The 21,775-nt window shown below is 39.3% G+C and overlaps 1 pseudogene; it reads left to right on the top strand.

The window, feature by feature from the left end:
- The first annotated feature begins 19,828 nt into the window (after positions 1-19,828).
- On the top strand, positions 19,829-21,765 carry LOC113200409 (E3 ubiquitin-protein ligase TRAF7 pseudogene; annotated as a pseudogene).
- Positions 21,766-21,775: the final 10 nt, after the last annotated feature.

Raw genomic sequence — 21,775 nt, 5'->3', positions numbered from 1 at the left:
TTCTTTTCTTCTCATAACTGATTTTATTTTTTTAATATTTGAGTTTTTTTAGTTGTAGTTAGACACAGTACCTTTATTCTATTTATTTATATGTCGTGCTGTGGATCGAACCCAGGGCCTTGCATGTGCTAGGCAAACACTCTACCACTGAGCCACAACCCCAGCCCCTCATAAGTAATTTTAAAGACACCTGTATAAAATTATAATTGTTAAAATATTTTTGGGTTTCAAATATATAAAGATGAAAATAAAAGCATAAAGGAGAGGAGAGGAAAAGAAGCTGTATTGGAGCAGTTTCTGTATACTACTGAAAATGAGTTATCATTAATGTCAAGTATATTTTTAAATTAATATATATTGTAAGCTCCAGATAAACCACTAAGAAAATAATTCAAAATATAAAGTAAAAAGAATTAAAGTGATACTCTAGAAAATATCTATTTTTTTTTAATTTTTTTTTAATATTTATTTCTTTTTTAGCTCTCTGCAGACGCAACATCTTTGTTTGTATGTGGTACTGAGAATCGAACCCGGGCCACACGCATGCCAGGTGAGCGCACTACCGCTTGAGCCACATCCCCAGCCCTAGAAAATATCTATTTAATGCAAAAGTAATCAGTAAGGGAGAAATAGTGGCATATGAGACAAAGAAAATAGCAAAAGCTAGCTATAAATAATTACATTATTTATATTACAATCAATATTATATTAAATGTAAATGAAATAAGCATTCTGATACAAAGGAAAGAATTAGCAGATTGGATTTTAAAACAAGACCTAACTAGATTCAGCTATAGAACAGGTAATTTCAGGCTGCCATTCGCCTGCGTCTCGCAGACAAATTACTCAGGCTCAATGCTAAAGAACCCATGGAGGGCTGGGAATGTGGCTCAAGCGGTAGCGCGCTCGCCTGGCATGCGTGCGGCCCGGGTTCGATCCTCAGCACCACATACCGACAAAGATGTTGTGTCCGCCAAATACTAAAAAAATAAAATAAAATAAAAAAATATTAAAAAAAAAAAAAGAAGAACCCATGGAAACTGCTTCTTGGAGCCTGCTCCTATCAAAACATACACAGAGCCCGGAGCGGCCGAATTCCGGCTCCCGGAACTGCTCTGGCCCAGGGCTAAAGAACCGGCGGAAACTGCTTCTCGGTCCGGGTCCTGCTGAATACTGTGGAGGTAAATACAACCCGAGCCTTCATAGACAGTGGCAACAGGATTGAGACGGGGCTTGTGAGGGCCGGTCAGGACTCACCCGTTGCTTTGGTCACCCGGCAAAGGGAATGAAATGCTACCATTTGCATGGGATACCGACATGGCAGAGATTTGATGTCATCAGAAAGCGGCGGAGGAGATAACTTCATCGATACCAGCGGTGACAGAAACAGTTGGTCTCCTGGTAAAGAAAGTGAGTCACATACACCCGAGTCTCTCTCACTTTGTCATCAAGCCAGAGGGGCAGACCAGAGCTGCCGCCCGTGCCCAGAAAAGGCCCAGCGACCCGCAGGCGTGGTAGTCACGTCACCCCAATTGGAGTAGGGGCAGAGCAGAGCCGCCACCCGCGCCTGGAACAGGCCTAGTGACCCGCCGACGTGGTAATCACGTCACCCCAACTGGAGTAGGGGCAGGGCAGAGCCGCCGCCTGCGCTCTGAACAGGCCCAGCGGCCCACTGGCGTGGTAGTCACGTCACCCCAATTGGAGTAGGGGCAGAGCAGAGCCGCAGCCCGAGCCTGCAAGGTAGGCAGACCTACGACCGACCGGCAGAACAGGCCCAGCGGTCCGCGGGCGTGGTAGACACGCCACACCAATTGGAGGAGGGGAAGAGCAGAGCCGCCGCCCGCACCTGCACAGTAGGCAGACCTGCGACTGACCTGCGGATCAGGCCCAGCGGCCTGCCGGTGCAGCAGACACGTCACCCCATTTGGAGTAGGGGCAGAGCAGAGCCGCGGCCTGCGCCCTGAACAGGCCCAGAGGCCCACCAGTGTGGTAGTCAGGTCACCCCAATTGGAGTAGGGGTAGAGCAGAGCTGCCTCCCGCGCCCGGAACAGGCCCAGCAACTCGCCAATGTGGTAGACACGTCACCCCAATTGGAGTAAGGGCAGAGCAGAGCCTCCGCCCGCGCCTACAAGGTAGGCAGACCTGCGACCGACCGGCAGAACAGACCCAGCGGCCAGTCAGCGTGGTAGACAGATCACCCCAATTGGAGGAGGAGCACAGCCGCCGCCCGCCCCTGCAAGGGAGACTTTTCAACTATACAAGAGCAATATAAATATATAGGGGGAAAATTTAAAAATACAACAGTTTCACCAAGCAGAAAGAAACGCAAGCAGTATGAAAAGACAAGGAAAGAAAGGACCACAAGCAATGCAGGTCAACTCAATTTTAGAAGAGGTAATAGCTGCAGCAGATGGAATGTCAGACAAAGAATTCAAGATATACATGCTTCAGATGATCTGGAGTCTCAAGGAAGACATTAGACAGCAAAATCAGACAATGAAAGATCACATTGACAATGAATTACATAAACAAATCCAAGAAGCAAAAGATCAACTATACAGGGAGATAGAGGTTATAAAAAACAAACAGAAATCCTAGAAATACAGGAAGCAATAAACCAACTTAAAAACTCAATTGAGAATACTACCAGCAGAGTAGAACACTTAGAAGATAGAACATCAGACAATGAAGACAAAGTATTTCAACTTGAAAAGAACATAGACAGCTCAGCAAGACTGTTAAGAAATTGGGGGCTGGGGATGTGGCTCAAGTGGTAGCGCGCTTGCCTGGCAGGCGTGCGGCCTGGGTTCGATCCTCAGCACCACATACAAAGATGTTGTGTCTGCTGAAAACTAAAAAATAAATATTAAAAAAAAAAGAAACCATGAGCAGAACATCCAAGAAATATGGGATAACATAAAGAGACCAAACTTAAGAGTCATTGGGATACAGGAAGGTATAGAGGTCCAAACCAAAGGAATGAGCAATCTTTTCAATGAAATAATACGAGAAAACTTTCCAGACTTGAAGAATGAGACAGAATCCCAAATCCTAGAAGCCCACAGGATGCCGAATGTGCAAAATCATAAGAGATCCACACCTAGACACATTATAATGAAGATGCCCAACATACAGAATAAGGAGAGAATTTTAAAAGCTACAAGGGAAAGGAAGCAGATTACATTTAGGGGTAAACCAATCAGGATAACAGCTGATCTCTCAACACAGACTCTAAAAGCTAGAAGATCCTGGAATAACATATTTCAAACGCTAAAAGAAAATGGGTTCCAACCAAGAATCGTGTATCCAGCGAAATTAAGCTTCAGGATGGAAGATTAAATTAAAACCTTCCATGATAAACAAAAGTTAAAAGAATTTGCAGCTAGAAAACCATCTCTTCAAAACATCCTTGGCAAAACATTACAGGAAGAGGAAATGGAAAATAACAATGAAAACCAACAGTGGGAGGTAGGACAGTAAAGGGGGGAAAAATAATCAAAGAGGAAAATAAACCATGTTTAGTAACATAAATAAACAAATATGACTGGAAGAACAACCCATATCTCAATAATAACCCTAAATGTTAATGGCTTAAACTCACCAATTAAGAGACACAGGCTAGTAGAATGGATCACAAAACAAGACCCAACAATATGCTACCTACAGGAGACGCATTTGATAGGAAAAGACATATATAGACTGAAGGTGAAAGGTTGGGAAAAATCATACCACTCATATGGACTTTGGAAACAAGCAGGAGTGTCCAGACTCATCTCAAATAAAATAGATTTCAAGCCAAAGTTAATCAAAAGGGATAAAGAGGGACACTACATACTGCTCAAGGGAACCATACACCAACAAGACATAACTATCATAAATATATATGCCCCAAACAATGGTGCAGCTGTGTTCATCAAGCAAACTCTTTTCAAGTTCAAGAGTCTAATAGACCACCATACAATAATCATGGGAGACTTCAACACACCTCTCTCACCACTGGACAGATCTTCCAAACAAAAGTTGCATAAGGAAACTATAGAACTCAATAACACAATTAATAACCTAGACTTAATTGACATATATAGAATATACCACCCAACATCAAGCAGTTACACTTTTTCCTCAGCAGCACATGGATCCTTCTCAAAAATAGATAATATATTATGTCACAGGGCAACTCTTAGACAATATAAAGGAGTAGAGATAATACCATGCATCTTATCTGATCATAATGGAATGAAACTGAAAATCAACGATAAAATAAGGAAGGAAAAATCATGCATCACTTGGAGAATGAACAATAGGTTACTGAATGATCAATGGGTTATAGAAGACATCAAGGAGGAAATTAAAAAATTCTTAGAGATAAATGAAAACACAGACACAACATATTGGAATCTACGGGACACATTGAAAGCAGTTCTAAGAGGAAAATTCATTGCTTGGAGTTCATTCCTTAAAAAAAGAAAAAACCAACAAATAAATGATCTCATACTTCATCTCAAAATCCTAGAAAAAGAAGAGCAAAACAACAGCAAAAGAAGTAGAAGGCAAGAAATAATTAAAATCAGAGCTGAAATTAATGAAATCGAAACAAAAGAAACAATTGAAAAAATTGACAAAACTAAAAGTTGGTTCTTTGAAAAAATAAATAAAATCGACAGACCCTTAGCCATGCTAACGAAGAGAAGAAGAGAGAACTCAAATTACTAGCATACGGGGTGAAAAAGGCAATATCACAACAGACACTTCAGAAATACAGAAGATAATCAGAAATTATTTTGAATCATTATACTCCAATAAAATAGAAGATAGTGAAGGCATGGATAAATTTCTTAAGTCATATGATCTGCCCAGATTGAGTCAGGAGGATATAGACAACCTAAACAGACCAATATCAATTGAGGAAATAGAAGAAACCATCAAAAGACTACCAACTAAGAAAAGCCCAGGACCGGATGGGTATACAGCACAGTTTTACAAAACCTTTAAAGAGGAACTAATACCAATACTTTTCAAGCTATTTCAGGAAATAGAAAAAGAGGGAGAACTTCCAAATTCATTCTACGAGGCCAACATCACCTGATTCCTAAACCAGACAAAGACACTTCAAAGAAAGAAAACTACAGACCAATATCTCTAATGAACCTAGATGCAAAAATCCTCAATAAAATTCTGGCGAATCGGATTCAAAAACATATCAAAAAAATTGTGCACCATGATCAAGTAGGATTCATCCCTAGGATGCAAGGCTGGTTCAATATACGGAAATCAATAAATGTTATTCACCACATCAATAGACTTAAAAATAAGAACCATATGATCATCTCGATACATGCAGAAAAAGCATTCGACAAAGTACAGCATCCCTTTATGTTCAAAACTCTCGAAAAACTAGGGATAACAGGAACATACCTCAACATTGTAAAAGCAATCTATGCTAAGCCTCAGGCTAGCATCATTCTGAATGGAGAAAAATTGAAGGCATTCCCTCTAAAATCTGGAACAAGACAGGGATGCCCTCTCTCACCAATTCTGTTCAACATAGTTCTCGAAACACTGGCCAGAGCAATTAGACGAAAGAAATTAAAGGCATAAAAATAGGAAAAGAAGAACTTAAATTATCACTATTTGTGACTGTCATGATTCTATACCTAGCAGACCCAAAAGGGTCTACAAAGAAACTATTAGAGCTAATAAATGAATTCAGCAAAGTGGCAGGATATAAAATCAACACGCATAAATAAAAGGCATTCCTGTATATCAGCGACAAATCCTCTGAAATGGAAATGAGGACAACCACTCCATTCACAATATCCTCAAAAAAAAAAAAAATAAAATACTTGGGAATCAACCTAACAAAAGAGGTGAAAGACTTATACAATGAAAACTACAGAACCCTAAAGAGAGAAATAGAAGAAGATCTTAGAAGATGGAAAAATATACCCTGTTCATGGATAGGCAGAACTAACATCATCAAAATGGCGATATTACCAAAAGTTCTCTATAGGTTTAATGCAATGCCAATCAAAATCCCAACGGTATTTCTTGTAGAAATAGAGAAAGCAATCATGAAATTCATATGGAAAAATAAAAGACCCAGAATAGCAAAAACAGTGCTAAGCAGGAATTGTGAATCAGGTGGTATAGCGATACCAGACTTCAAACTATACTACAGAGCAATAGTAACAAAAACAGCATGGTACTGGTACCAAAACAGGCGGGTGGACCAATGGTACAGAATAGAGGACACAGAAACCAATCCACAAAACTACAACTACCTTATATTTGATAAAGGGGCTAAAAGCATGCAATGGAGGAAGGATAGCATCTTCAACAAATGGTGCTGGGAAAACTGGAAATCCGTATGCAACAAAATGAAACTGAATCCCTTTCTCTCGCCATGCACAAAAGTTAACTCAAAATGGATCAAGGAGCTTGATATCAAATCAGAGACACGGCGTCTGATAGAAGAAAAAGTTGGCTCTGAACTATATATTTTATTCTAAAATAAAAAGATATGAAGTACTGATACATACTACAACATAGTTAACCTTGAAAGTATTATACTAACTGAAAGAAGTCATTCCTAAAGTACTACTTATTGTAGTTCCACTCATGAAATGTTCACAAAAGGCAAATCTATAAAGACAAGTGGTTATTTATGACTGGGGGCAAGAGGACAGGGAATGACAGCTAATTGCAGAGCTTCTTTAAGAGGGGACAAAATGTTTGAGAATTGATTGTGGTAATTATTGTACAACCATGTGAATATACAAAAACATTGCATTGTGCATTTGCAATTGGATGATTTGAGATCATATTTCAACAAAGCCATTAAAAATTCTAAACAACCAGTGAAATTCCACATCATGTACAACTGCAAGAATGGAATCCTAATTAGAATAAGTTATATTCCATGTTTGTATAATATGTCAAACACTCTGCTGTCATGTATATCTAAAAAGAAGAAATAAAATCAAATTCAACAGTGTGTGTGTGTGTGTGTGTGTGTGTGTATGTGTATAGATTGCAGGAAGCCTGGCTTGGTGGCACATGCCTGTAACCCCAGCAATGCAGGAGGTTAAGGCAGGAGGATACCAAGTTGGAAGTAGCTGGCCTCAGCAATATAAAGAGACTCTGACTCAAAACGCAAAATAAAAAGTACTGGAGATGTAGGTCAGTGGTAAAGTGCCCCTTTGTTCAATCACCAGTACCATAAATAAATATTTTAAAAGGAGAATACTTGGGGCTGGGGTTGTGGCTTAGTGGTAGAGCGCTCACCTAGCACGTGCAAGGCCCTGGGTTCAATCTTCAGCACCACATAAAAATAAATAAATAAAATAAAGGTATTGTGTCCAACTACAACTAAAAAATATATTTTTTTTAAAAAGAGAGAACACATGATGAACAAGTGGGATTTCCCCCGGGAACAGAAACAGTATACCATTAGAAACCAAATCAGTGTAATTGACCATATTAAACTAAAATAGAAAAACCATGTTACAATCTCCATAGATGTAAAAAAAATCAATTGACAATCCAAATTCATTCCTAATAATTACTATTAGTAACCTAGGAACAGAAAAGAATGTTCCTCAGCCTGATAAAGGAGAGATTAAAAAACTATGATTAAATCACCCTTAATAATGAAAGAACAAATGCTTTCCCTAAGATCAGCAGCAAGACAAAGATGTCTACTGCTACTCCTTTCTTCGACATTGTACTATATGTCCTAGCCAATACAATAAGATAAAAAAAATAAATGAATAACATGAAGATTGAAAAGGAAGAAGTAAACCTATATTTTTTTTGCAGATGATACAATTACACAGAAAAGTGGTTGGAATCTACAAACCAAAGGTATTATGACTAATAAGTGGTCTGGGAAAGATTATAGGTTAAGAGATCAATATACAAACATCAATTTTATTTCTATATACTAATTTCCAGTGAACTACTGGAAATTGAAATTTAAAAAGTAATACCATTTTGAGTAGCACAAAAGTAATAAAATCCTTACAAATAAATCTGGCAAAATATGTGCAAAACTTATATGCTGAAAACTAAGAAACAGTAATGAGTGAAATTTAAAAAGATCTAAATAAATGAAAAGACATGCCTGTCGATGGTTCAGATGGTAATTTTGCCCAAATTGATCTATATATTCAACAGAATTTTAATTAAAATCACAACAAGCTTTAAAAAAAAGCAACTGATGACTTGATTCTAAAATTTATGGAAATACAAAAGGCCTAAATACCGACAAAATAATTGAAAAAGAACCAAAAAGCAGAATATGTAGCCTGGATTCTAATACCATTCATTAATAAAAAGAGCCAGTCTGCCTTAGAAAAATGGCCAATTCCAAGACTGGGACAAAAAATACGTAGGAAGAGCCTATAACATTTTGTAGTGCCAGAAAGTAAGGAAGTCCTGAAGCAAAACAAAACAAAGCAAAATCTCTTTGATGAGGGTATGTCAAAGGAAAATAGGAAACAACAGAAGATTTCCCAGTGATCAAAGTTGTAGTAATTGCAATAACAAATAAAGTAGTACTGGATTATAAAACAAAGTATAAAATAAATATTCACATGCTCATGCTGGTATAAATAAGTGACTGAATATTAAAAGATGAGATAGAGGAGCTGGGGTTATGGCTCAGCGGCAGAGCACTCGCCTCGCACGTACAAGACCCTGGGTTCAATCCTCAGCTGCACATTAAAAAAAAAATAAAATAAACAAGTGAAATAAATGTGTCGTGTCCAACTACAACTAAAAAGTAAATATTTTTTTAAAAGATAGGATAGAAGAAGCAAATCTCAAGTGCAGAAGAATCCCACATAATTTATGTAGACACTCAGCCCTCAAGGAAGGGGAGCAAAACTCTCCATTTGTTGAGCTGTACATACCAAATTCCTTCCAAAAAGTACACTATGAAAGACAAGAGGAAGGAAGAAAGAGTTACTTTCCAATGGAAATACCTGACAAACACTATGTCAGCCAGTGATCAAGGATCCCATCAACAGCGAAAAGGCATATATATGATAATATGATATGATGTGATGAAATAACACTCTGTCTCTGTGGTCTTCTTCCCTTTACCAGTCTGTGCATGAGGAAAATAACAGATAAATCCCAACAGAGGGAATTCTACAAAATATCTGACCAGTACTCCTCAAAATCATCAAAGTTATTGATAACAAAGAAAGTCTGAGAATTCTCACACCACCAAGGGGAGCCTAAGGAGACTTAAGGACTAAATATAACATGATATCCTGGATGGGATTCATTCTAGAAAAAGGTCATTAGGTAAAAAGTAAGGATATCTGAATAAAGTATAGATTTTAGTTAATAATACTATATCATACATTATTATAATGTTAGGAAATCAATTCCATAAATATGTAAAAAGAATGACCACGTAAGGTATATCCCCAAAATGTTAGTCAATATTAAAAAAAATCAATGAGCCAAGTGCAGTAATGCACACCTGTAATCCCCGTGAGTTGTGAGACTGAGGCAGGAGGATTGACGCCAGCCTCAGCAACTTAGTGAGGTCCTAAGTAACCAGCAAGATCCTGTCTTAAATAAAATACAAAAAGGGACTGGGGATGTGATTCAGTGGTTGAGCATCCCTAGGTTCAATCCTTGGTACAAAAAAAAAAATCAATAGCCAAATGTGATGGTGCACACCTGTGATTCCAGCAACTCAGAAGGCTGAAGCAGAATTATAAAGTTGAGGCCAGCCTCAGCAGTTGAGTGAGACCTACCTCAAAACAAAAAATAAAAAGGGCTGGAGACAGCTCTGGGGACAAGTGCCCCTGAGTTCAATCCCCAGTACTGCAAAAAAGGAAGAAAAAAAAAAGCAGTCAGTTGTGCCATAGTTGAAGCTCAGTGGTACAGTGCTTACCTAGAGTGCATGATGCCCTGGGTTCCATCCTCAGAACTGTGCACGTGTATACACACACACACACACACACACACACACACACATATCAATGTAATTGACCACTTTAACAATAAAGTAAAATACTATATATTCATTTTATTAAATGCAGAAAAAAAGTTTAAAAATCCATGCCCACTGATTTTTTTTTTAATTTCAACAAGGTAGGAGTTTTTTTTAAACAAACTTCCTCAATCTGATAATAATAATGTATAAAAATATGAAAAAGCTAACATATTTCATGGAGAAATATTGAGGTTATCCCCATGAGAATGGAAACAGGGCAAGGATGTTTGCTTCCACTATTTCAGTTCAACATTGACCTGGAAATCCTAACTAGTGCAATAAGGCAAGGAAAAGAAATAAAAGCCATCTGGATTGGAAAGGAGGGAATAAAACTGTCTTTACTTATAGATGGCATGGTTGTTTACAAGGAAAATCCTCAAGAGAATTGAAAAACCAAACACCAGAACTAATTAGTGAATATAGTGATACCACAGAATACAAAGTCAATATGCAAAAATTAAGTGTATCTCTATACACAAGACAGTGGAAATTAAATTTTACAAAATTCCACTTATAACATCAAAAAACATAAAATCCTTAAGGAGAAATATTCCATGTTTGTATAATTATGTAAAAATGAACCCCAATATTATGTGTAATATAATGCACTAATAAAAAAATTTAAATCCTTAAAGATAAGTTAAATAAAATGTGCATTACATTGGATTCTACAAAACATTTTAGAAAGAAACTAAAGAAGATTTAAATAAGCAAAGAACTATACTGTGTTTATGGGTTGGAAGATGATAATTCTCTTTAAATTTATTTATAGAGTTAATTAATTCCAATCAAAGCCCCAGCAGATTTTTTTATAGAAATCGACAACCTGGTTTTAAAATTTATATGGAATAGAAAAATATCCACAGTAGCCAGAAATTTTTTGAAAAATAAGAATAAAGCTGCCAGGGGGCTGGGGTTGTGGCTCAAGCAGTAGCGCGCTCACCTGCCGTGGGTGCGGCCTGGGTTCGATCCTCAGCACCACATACAAATAAACATGTTGTGTTCGCCAAAAACTAAAAAATAAATATTAAAAAATTCATTCTTTCTCTCTCTCTCTCTCTCTCAAAAAAAAAAAAAAGAATAAAGCTGCCAGGCATGGTGGTGCATGCCCTTAATCCCAGCTACTCAGGAGACTGAGGCAGGAGGATCCCAAGTTCAAGGCCAGCCTGGGCAATGTAGTGAGACCCTGTCTCAAAATAAATGAGAAAAAAAAAATGGCTGGAAACATAGCTCAGTAGTAAAGCATCCCTGCATTTGATTCCCAGTACCCCACACACACATACACACACACACACACACACACACACACACACACACACAAATGTATATGTAGTACATATAGCAGCAGTACAGTATAAAGATTTGATGGATGGGTCTGTGGTTGTGGCTCAGCGGTAGAGCGCTCGCCTAGCATGTGCAAGGCCCTGGGTTCAATCCTCAGCACCACATAAAAATAAATAAATAAATAAAACAAAGGTACTGTGTTCAACTAAAAGAAATAAATATTTTTAAAAAGATTTGATGGAGGATGATACTTCTAAATTTACTGATGCTATTAAATCTGGGAATATGAAGATTTTTTTTCCTTGAGTTTAGGAACTGAATAGAATAGAATCCTGAATAGAATGTGAGTACTTTGATTGGAAATAATTGTGGAAAATCTGTTTTAGTTGGCTTCTTCACTGCTGTGACAGAAAGACCCATCAAAAACAATTTTAAAGGAGGAAAAGTTTATTTGGTGCTCATGGGTTCAGTCCATAGATGGCCAGCTCAATTGCCCTGGGCATGAGGTGAGAAAGAGCATTGTTTTAGTCAGCTTTTTCACTGCTATGACTAAAGAACTCAGCTAGCACAATTATAGAGGAGGAAGAGCTTATTTGTGGGTTCACAGTTTCAGAGGTGTTAGTCCATAGAAGGCCAGCTCCATTCCTCTGGTCTCCATGTCAGGCTGAACATTATGGCAGGAGAGTGTGTAGAGGGAAGCAGCTCACACCACAGTGATCAAGCGGCAGAGAGAGAGACTCCACTTTCTAAATACAAATATATACCCCCCAAGCTATGTCCTAATTCCTACCTCCAGCCACACCCTACCACTTCAGTTTCCATTCACCAGGTCAATTCACTGACTGGATTAAGGCTCTCAGGACCCAATCATTTCTCCTGTGAAACTTCTTGCATTGTCTTACAGTGAGCTTTTGAGGGATACCTCACATCCAAATCATAACAAGAATCATGGTGGAAGGTCATGCATGGCAGGAGAAAGCAGTGCAGGGCATGGCCACCAGTAAGCAGAGACACTAAACTCAGCTCACAAAATATATACCCCAAAGGCATGTCCCCAGTGTCCTACCTCTTGCAGTCACACCTGCCTACAGTTACCACCCAGTTAATCTGTATTAAAAGATTAATGCACTGATATGGTTAAGGCTCTCATAATCCAATCATTTCACCTCTAAACTTTCTTTCATTGTCTCACATATGAGCTTTTGGGGGACACCTCATATCTAAACTATAACATAATCTTTTGATGATCTTTTGTTGACTAGGTAAGAATTGATAAAAATCAAAATTTCTTTACTATACCATAATGTTGATAATTATTGTGAGCAGAAGTTTTAATTTTATAACTTAGGTTAATGCTTTTCAACTTGATATTTGATTATAATCATTCATTTTTCCTATCTTTGTCATCTTAACAATTTAATCATGTAAAAGCAATTCTGAAGTCACTGTGGGGAGGGACTATATGTCTACCTTATCCCCAAAAGCCCTCATTGAAAGTTGTTGATCAATACATTGATTCCTTGTATTTCTAAATACTGTTGTATGTTAACCATTATTAACTTCCATTGCTCTCGGTGAACATAGGATGTATCCGTTTAGCCAAAGTTGTATGAATTACATAGATAACCACGATTTCACAGCTCAAACAACATTTAAAATCATTTCTTCTAAGCAGTGTTGTACTGACAAATGGTTAAAGGCTTAGAGTTAGTGCTATTGTTTGGATTTAGAATTTCCCCCAAAGGCCCATGTGTTAAACATTTGGTCCCCAGTTTGGCATTATTATAAAGGAAGTAGTGGAACATTTAAGAGATTGGACCTATTGGAAGGTCTTAGGTCCTTGGAGGAATGCCCTCAAAGGGTATAATAGGAATATGCCTTATTCCTCTCTCTCTTTCACTTGCCAGCCTCAGTGAAGTGAGCTGCTTGCTCCACCACACATACTCCTGCCATGATGTACTTACTCACCACAGGCCCAAACCAACAGGGTCAACTAACCATGGGCTATACCCTCCTAAACTGTGAGCCAAAAATAAGTCTTTCCCTCTTTTTAAGTTGATTGCCTCAGGTATTTCATTACAGTAATGGACAGCTGACTAATGCAGGAGGTAATGCTGATTTTCAGCATGCTGGTTTCCGAAGTGCAAATACTCCCACCAGGGCCAATTTCAAATTACCAGCATGAAATCAACCAGCTCATGAAGTTCCTGAAATTTTCATAATAAGCTTTTTTGAACTGATGTGAACCAACTGCAGCACAGTGCTGACTCTAACCCCCTTGCTTAACATTTTCTTAAGATTTGGGGTGACAGAGGTATAAAAAGAAATGAAAATCATACAGATTATTTAGCTTGAATCAGCTGTCATGCAAAAGAAAACACACTGAAGTCAGAATCAGAAGTTAAGCATTCAAGTCTGTTTGGACCTGCTGCTTACTAGCTATGCTGCCTTGGACAAATTTTCCTCTCTTGACCTCAGTTTCCTCATTGATAAAATAAGTATAATGATTCTTGCCATACTCACTTTACAGTAAAAATTAAACATGAAAAGATATGTCCACACAAAAACTTGTACATGAATATTCATAGCAGCATTACTTATAGCAGCTAAAAAGTGGAAATAATCCAATGTCTGTCAACCAATGAATAGATAAAGAAAATGTGGTCATTGGAAGATTATTCAGTAATAAATAATGAAGTGCTAAAATATGATATAACATAGATTAACCTTGAAAATTATACAAAGCAGTCAGTCACAAAATACTACATAATGTATGATTTCATTCATATGAAACGTCCAGAGTAGAAATCTATAGAGAGAAAATAGATGAGTGGTTGCCTAGAGCTATGACAGAGCAGGGTTTGGGGTTATGGCTAAAGGGTAAAGTTTCTTTATTTATTGGTACCTATTAATTATACAGGGTGGTAAGTTATATTATGGCATATGCATACATGCACATAACATAATTTGATCAGTGTGGCTCCCATTACCTCCCCTTGATCTCCCTTCTTCCCTCCTATTTATCTTCTTTCTCGACCCCAATAGTCTCTCTTCTGCTTTCATGACATCTCTTTTTTTTTCTTTTCTCTCTAGCTTTCACATGTTGTAGTCAGATTTTCATTGCTGTGACTAAAAGATCCGACAAGAACAACTGACAGGAAGAAAAGTTTATTTTAACTTACAGTTTTAGAAGTTCAGTCCATGGTCAGTCAGACAATTTCATAGCTCTGGGCCCCAGGGCGAGGCAGCACATCATGGCAGAAGGGCATGGCAAAGGGACCTGCCCAGTTCAAGATAGCCAGGAAGCAGAAAGAGAGAGGAAACACAAAGTGCCAAGGGTACAATATAAACCCCAAAGGCACAACCCCAGTGACCTACTTCCTACAGCCACATTTTGCCTGGTTACAGGTTACAGCTCTCATAATCTAATCATTTCATCTCTGAACATTTTTGCGTGGTCTCACACATATCCAAACACATTTCATCTCTGAACATTTTTGCGTGGTCTCACACATATCCAAACACGAGTACTACATCTGACAGAAAACATATGACACTTGTCTTTCTGACATTGGCTTATTTTCACTTAATACAATGCTGTCTAGATTCATCCATTTTCCTGGAAATGGCATAACTTTATTATTCTTTATGGTTGAATAAAACTTCATTGTGCATCAATACCATATCTTATCCATTCATTTGTTTATGGACATCTTGGCTGATTCCATAACTTGGCTATTATGAATTGTGCTGCAATAAAGTATGCTGACTTTAATTCTTTTGACTAAATACAGAGGAGTGGTATAGCTGGGTCATACGGTAGTTTGAGTTTTAGCCTTTTTTGGAACATCCATACTGGCTGTATTAATTTATATTCCCACCAACAGTGTACAAGGGTTCACAAGGTTTCTTTTTAGGATGGTGAAAATATTCTATAACTTACCATAATTGTAGTAGTGCAACTCTATGAGTGTGCAAAAAAATGTAAGCTTAAAACAAAAAAAGACACAATGAAACATTAACACACAAAATAACCTCAATAAATTGCCAGTGGGGGAAAAAACTCTTATCACAAGAACATTCTTGAAGTGATAAAATTATTAGAAATGGAGAACAGATTAGTGGTTGCCAAGAGTTAAGAAGGAGGCAGGGCAAAAGTTAACTCAAAATGGATCAAGGAGCTTGATATTAAATCAGAGACACGGCATCTGATAGAAGAAAAAGTAGGGTATGATCTACATACTGTGGGATCGGGCTCCAAATTCCTCAATAGGACACCCATAGCACAAAAGTTAACGACTAGAATCAACAAATGGGACTTACTCAAACTAAAAAGTTTTTTCTCAGCAAAAGAAACAATAAGAGAGATAAACAGGGAGCCTACATCCTGGGAACAAATCTTTACTCCACACACTTCAGATAGAGCCCTAATAACCAGAATATACAAAGAACTCAAAAAATTAGACAATAAGATAACAAATAACCCAATCAATAAATGGGCCAAGGACCTGAACAGACACTTCTCAGAGGAGGACATACAATCAATCAACAAGTACATGAAAAAATGCTCACCATCGCTAGCAGTCAGAGAAATGCAAATCAAAACTACCCTAAGATACCATCTCACCCCAGTAAGATTGGCAGCCATTAGAAAGTCAAACAACAATAAGTGCTGGAGAGGATGCGGGGAAAAGGGCACTCTTGTTCATTGCTGGTGGGACTGCAAATTGGTGCAGCCAATTTGGAAAGCAGTATGGAGATTTCTTGGAAAGCTGGGAATGGAACCACCATTTGACCCAGCTATTCCCCTTCTCGGTCTATTCCCCAAAGACCTAATAAGAGCATGCTACAGGGACACTGCTACATCGATGTTCATAGCAGCACAATTCACGATAGCAAGATTGTGGAATCAGCCTAGATGCCCTTCAATAGATGAATGGATAAAAAAAAATGTGGCATTTATAAACAATGGAGTATTACTCTGCATTAAGAAATGACAAAATCATAGAATTTGGAGGGAAATGGATGGCATTAGAGCAGATTATGCTAAGTGAAGCTAGTCAATCTTTAAAAAATAAATACCAAATGACCCCTTTGATATAAGGGGAGTAAACAAGGACAGGGTAGGGACGAAAGTTTGAGAAGAAGATTTACATTAAACAGGGATGAGAGGTGGGAGGGAAAGGGAGTGAGAAGGGAAACCGCATGGAAATGGAAGGCGATCCTCAGGGTTATACAAAATGACATATAAGAGGAAAGGAGGGGTAAGACAAGATAATACAAATCGAAGAAATGTTTTACAGTAGAAGGGGTAGAGAGAGAAAAGGGGAGGGGAGGGGAGGGGGGATAGTAGAGAACAGGACAGACAGCAGAATACATCAGACACTAGAAAGGCAATTTGTCAATCAATGGAAGGGTAACTGATGTGATACAGCAATCTGTATACGGGGTAAAAGCGGGAGTTCATAACCCACTTGAATCAAACTGTGAAATATGATGTATTAAGAACTATGTAATGTTTTGAAAGACCAACAATAAAAAAAAAAAGGAGGCAGGGGTGGTAGGGATAAAGGCATGCTACCAAAAAGAAACATGACTGATCCTTGTAGTGATGAAAGTTTTCTGTATCTTAACTGTGTTAGAATTAATATTCCTCTTGTAATATGTATTAGAGTTTTTAATACCTTTATTATTTTTTTAAATTTTTATGTGTTGCTTAGGATCAAACCCAGAGCCTTGCATGTGCTAGGAGTGCCATGTACCACTAAGCCCCAGTCCTGTATTAGAGTTTTACAAAATGTTAACCTTAGCAGAAACTGGTAAAGGATACATAATATCTCTGAATTGTTGCTTATAGTTGTACATGAATCTACAAATGTCTCAAAATAAAAATACTAATAAAAAGGAATTAATGAGAGTCTGGCATGGTGATACACCCCTGTAATACCAATGATGTTGAGGCAGGAGGATCACAATTTTGAGACCAGCCTGGGCAGTTTAGCAAGACACTGTCTCAAAATAAAATTCTTTTTAAAGGCTGTGGGTATATCTCAGTGGTAGTGTGCCTCTGGGCTCAATCCTCAGTACCACAAAAAAAATGGCATAATAATGTAAAAACACTCTAAATTAGAAAATTGTGTACATAATTATTATTATGAATCTTTTATGAGAATGAATAACATGGAACTATTGGGACTTTATTTACTGGGCAATTCAAAAAGCATTTATTGAGTCTCTAGTAATGTTCAAGGACTAAGTTAGATGCTGTGGGGCATACAAAGTTATGAATTTATTATATAATCACAATTGTTATGTTGCAAATTTTGGCTAAGCATGGGTTCTTTATGTGAAACATAAATCAGGTGAAATAGAAACATACTTGTAGGTGGGGATATATAATTTTCATTTACTTGTAATCACTAATAGTTCTAGTCAAGATCAAGAGTTCTTAACTAATTACGTATTTTTTACAATTCCTGTCCCCAACTAGATACCTGACCTCTTCAATTGGGTATTTCAGTCTCAAACCTCAAAAGTACAAAACTGAACTTTTGGGTCTCACTCCCAAATCTGCCCCCTCCACTAGTGTTTTCTCCATCTCAGTAAACAGTCTACCACTCACTCACTTGTTCAAGCCAGCAATTTAGGCATAATCTTTCTCTTTCCTTTATCTTCCACATTCCTCTGATGGGAGCATCAATGACTGTTTCTCTATATAGCCACCATCTTATTCCAGGCCATCAGCATCTCTTGTTGAACTATACAAAAGCTTCCTGATTGGTCTCTCCACTTCCATTCTCGCCCAACTCCAATCCATTCTCCACACAACAGCCAAAGTGATATTAATAAAACTTAGATTGGGCGTTGGGGATGTGGCTCAGCGGTGGCGCGCTCGCCTGGCATGCGTGCGGCCCGGGTTCGATCCTCAGCACCATACACCAATAAAGATGTTGTGTCTGCTGAGAACTAAAAAAAAAAGTATAAATATTAAAAAATTTAAAAAAAAAAAAAAACTTAGATTGTCATTCTCCTACATAATCCTTTTCTTTGGGTGCATTTTACTTAGAGTAAAATTCAAATTCTACCCTGGCCTTTTAGGCCCTACATGATCTGAACCCTACTATTTCTCATCTTTAACTGTTATTTTCTTTCTTATTCGTCATAGGCTATACTGTCCTTTCCACTTCTAAAACATCACAAAATCTTCCCAACCATGAGGGTCTATGTGCAGATTGTTTCCTTTGCCCTGAACACTCTTCCCCAGTTCTTTGCAAAGCTGGTTCCTTCTCATCCTTTAGGTCTCAGTTGAGATATTTCATTGACTATCCCATAATTCTACATATTATGAAGGAGGAGTTCTTTGAGGATCTGCCTCAGAGCTGCATCTGCATAGCAAACACACTGCCCTTACTTAGATTAAGTATAGATCAATAAAAAATCAATGTCTTCTAAAATGCTCTTATGCATACTTTATATAAGAAAACATCATCTCTCTATAAAAATATAATTTGGAGTGCCTTGAAGGAAGTGACAAGTGAATCAAAGAGGATGGAGAGGCTAACTGAAGAGGTTTTTTTTTTTAATTTTATCCTAGTGGTAAGAGTCTATTTACATCTTTTAAGTAGGGGCATAATATGGTCCAATTACAAGATTGGATGAAGACATACTAAAGACTTAAAGATCAGCTTTAAAATTATTATTTTTGCTAACATTTATTGAGCATTTGATGTGTGACAGCTAGTATTCTAAGGGTTTTCCACTTGTTCTGCTGATATATATATATATATATATATATATATATATATATATATATATATCATATAATATATATCATATAATATATATTATATGATATATATTAATTTAGTCCTCACAACTATCCATTGTATTATTATCATTCTCAGCTTAAAAATGAGGAAACTGGGGCTGGGGATGTGGCTCAAGCAGTAGCGCGCTCGTCTGGCATGCGTGGGGGGGGGGCGTTGGGTTCGATCCTCAGCACCACATACAAATAAAATAAAGATGTTCTATCAAAAACAAAAAAAGATGTTGTGTCCACCAAAAACTAAAAAATAAATATTAAAAATTCTCTCTCTCTTTAAAAAAAATGAGGAAACAAAGAAAAAGTTAAGTGATTCACTCAAAATTACAAAGCCAGTGAGTGATAAAGCCAAGAAAGATTCAAACCCAGAGATTCTAGCTTCAAAACCTGTGCTATTCGTCATTACTTTATTACTTTAAGATACTGTAGATAAGACAAGATTACTTTAAGATACTGTAGAACCCTTGCCCAGCAGGTGTCAGGTCCTGGGTTTGATCCCCAGCACTGAAAAAATCTTAGAAGTTTATGGGACCCTTTCCAGGCCGGCGGCTGCGGGGGCACGATGGCGCTGCCGCTCCCGGGCAGCCGTGGGCGGGGAATGCTGCCCAAGTACCCTGGATGCCTCTCTAGAGCTTGAGCTCAGGCAAGAGCGCCCACTACAACCGCTTCTCTCTGGGAGGCCTGCCAATCTTCCCTCCCCAGACCTCAGCACTGGGACCAGAATGGAAACAACCTTTGGACCCGCTGTTTCTGCTGTCACCACCATCAGGAAAGCCAATGGGACCAGTACTCACAAGCAGCAAGCAGCACCGCAGAACACCTTCCTCTTCCAGCACCCTCGCCTACTCCCCACGGGATGAGGAGGACAGCATGCCCCCCATCAGCACCCCTCGTCGCTCTGATTCGGCCATCTCCGTCCGCTCCCTGCATTCTGAGTCCAGCATGTCCTTGCACTCCACGTTTTCGCTGCCTGAGGAAGAAAAGGAGCTGGAGCCACTGGTATTTGCTGAGTAGCCCTCGGTGAAGTTGTGCTGCCAACTCTGCTGTGGTGTATTCAAGGACTCTGTGATCACCACCTGTGGGCACACGTTCTGTAGAAGATGTGCCTTGAAGTCAAAGAAGTGTCGTGGACAATGCCAAGCTGACAGTGGTGGTGAACAACATCGCAGTGGCCGAACAGATTGGGGCGCTCTTCATCCACTGCAGGCACGGCTGCAGGGAAGCCCAGTGTCTTCGAGGTGGACCCCCGGGGGTGCCCCTTCACCATTAAGCTTAGTGCCCGCAAGGATCATGAGGGCAGCTGGGACTACAGGCCTGTGCGCTGCCCCCAACAATCCTAGCTGCCCACCCCTCCTCAAGATGAACCTGGAAGCCCACCTCAAAGAATGGGAGCACATCAAGTGTCCTCACTCCAAGTACGGGTGCACCTTCATCGGGAACCAGGACACATATGAGACACATCTAGAAACATGCAGGTTTGAAGGCTTGAAGGAGTTCTTGATCGCTTCCATGAGATGCATGTGGCCCTGACACAAAAGGACCAGGAGATAGCCTTCCTGCGCTCCATACTGGGCAAGTTCTGTGAGAATATTGACCAGCTAGAGAAGAGCCTCGAGCTCAAGTTTGATGTCCTGGATGAAAATCAGAGCAAACTCAGCGAGGACCTCATGGAGTTCTGGAGGGATACATCCATGTTGAATGATGAGCTGTACCACATCAATGCAAGACTGAACATGGGCATCCTAGGATCCTATGACCCTCAGCATATCTTCAAGTGCAAAGGGACCTTTGTGGGCCACCAGGGCCCTGTCTGGTGTCTCTGGGTCTACTCCATGGGTGACCTGCTCTTCAGTGGTTCCTCTGACAAGACCATCAAGGTATGGGACACCTGTACCACCTACAAGTGCCAGAAGTCACTAGAGGGCCATGACGGCATTGTGCTAGCTCTCTGCATCCAGGGTGCAAGCTCTATAGTGGCTCTTCAGATTGCACTATCATTGTGTGGGACATCCAGAACCTGCAGAAGGTGAACACCATCCGGGCCCATGACAACCCTGTGTGCACACTTGTGTCCTCTCACAACATGCTCTTCAGTGGCTCGCTGAAGCCATTAAGCCATCTCCACAGGTCTGGGACATCATGGGTACTGAACTAAAGTTGAAGAAGGAGCTCACAGGTCTCAACCACTGGGTGTGGGCCCTGGTGGCAGCCCAGAGCTACTTGTACAGTGGCTCCTACCAGACAATCAAGATCTGGGACATCTGGACCCTGGACCCTCAACTGCATCCACGTCCTACAGACGTCTGGTGGCAGTGTCTACTCCATCACTGTGACGAATCACCACATTGTCTGTGGCACCTATGAGAACCTCATCCACGTATGGGACATCAAGTCCAAGGAGCAGGTGCGGACCCTAACAGGCCATGTGGAAACTGTCTATGCCCTGGCAGTCATCTCAACACCAGACCAGACCAAAGTCTTCAGTGCATGCTACGACTGGTCCCTCAGGGTCTGGAGTATGGATAACATGATCTGCACCCAGACCCTACTGCACCACCAGGGTAGTGTGACTGCACTGGCTGTGTCCTGGGGCCGGCTCTTCTCAGGAGCTGTGGATAGCACTGTGAAGGTTTGGACATGCTAACAGAATTCAG

This window comes from Urocitellus parryii, chromosome X (genome assembly GCF_045843805.1).
Source record: "Urocitellus parryii isolate mUroPar1 chromosome X, mUroPar1.hap1, whole genome shotgun sequence".
Classification (NCBI taxonomy): Eukaryota; Metazoa; Chordata; class Mammalia; order Rodentia; family Sciuridae; genus Urocitellus; species Urocitellus parryii.
This window is presented reverse-complemented; position numbering and strand designations above follow the sequence as displayed.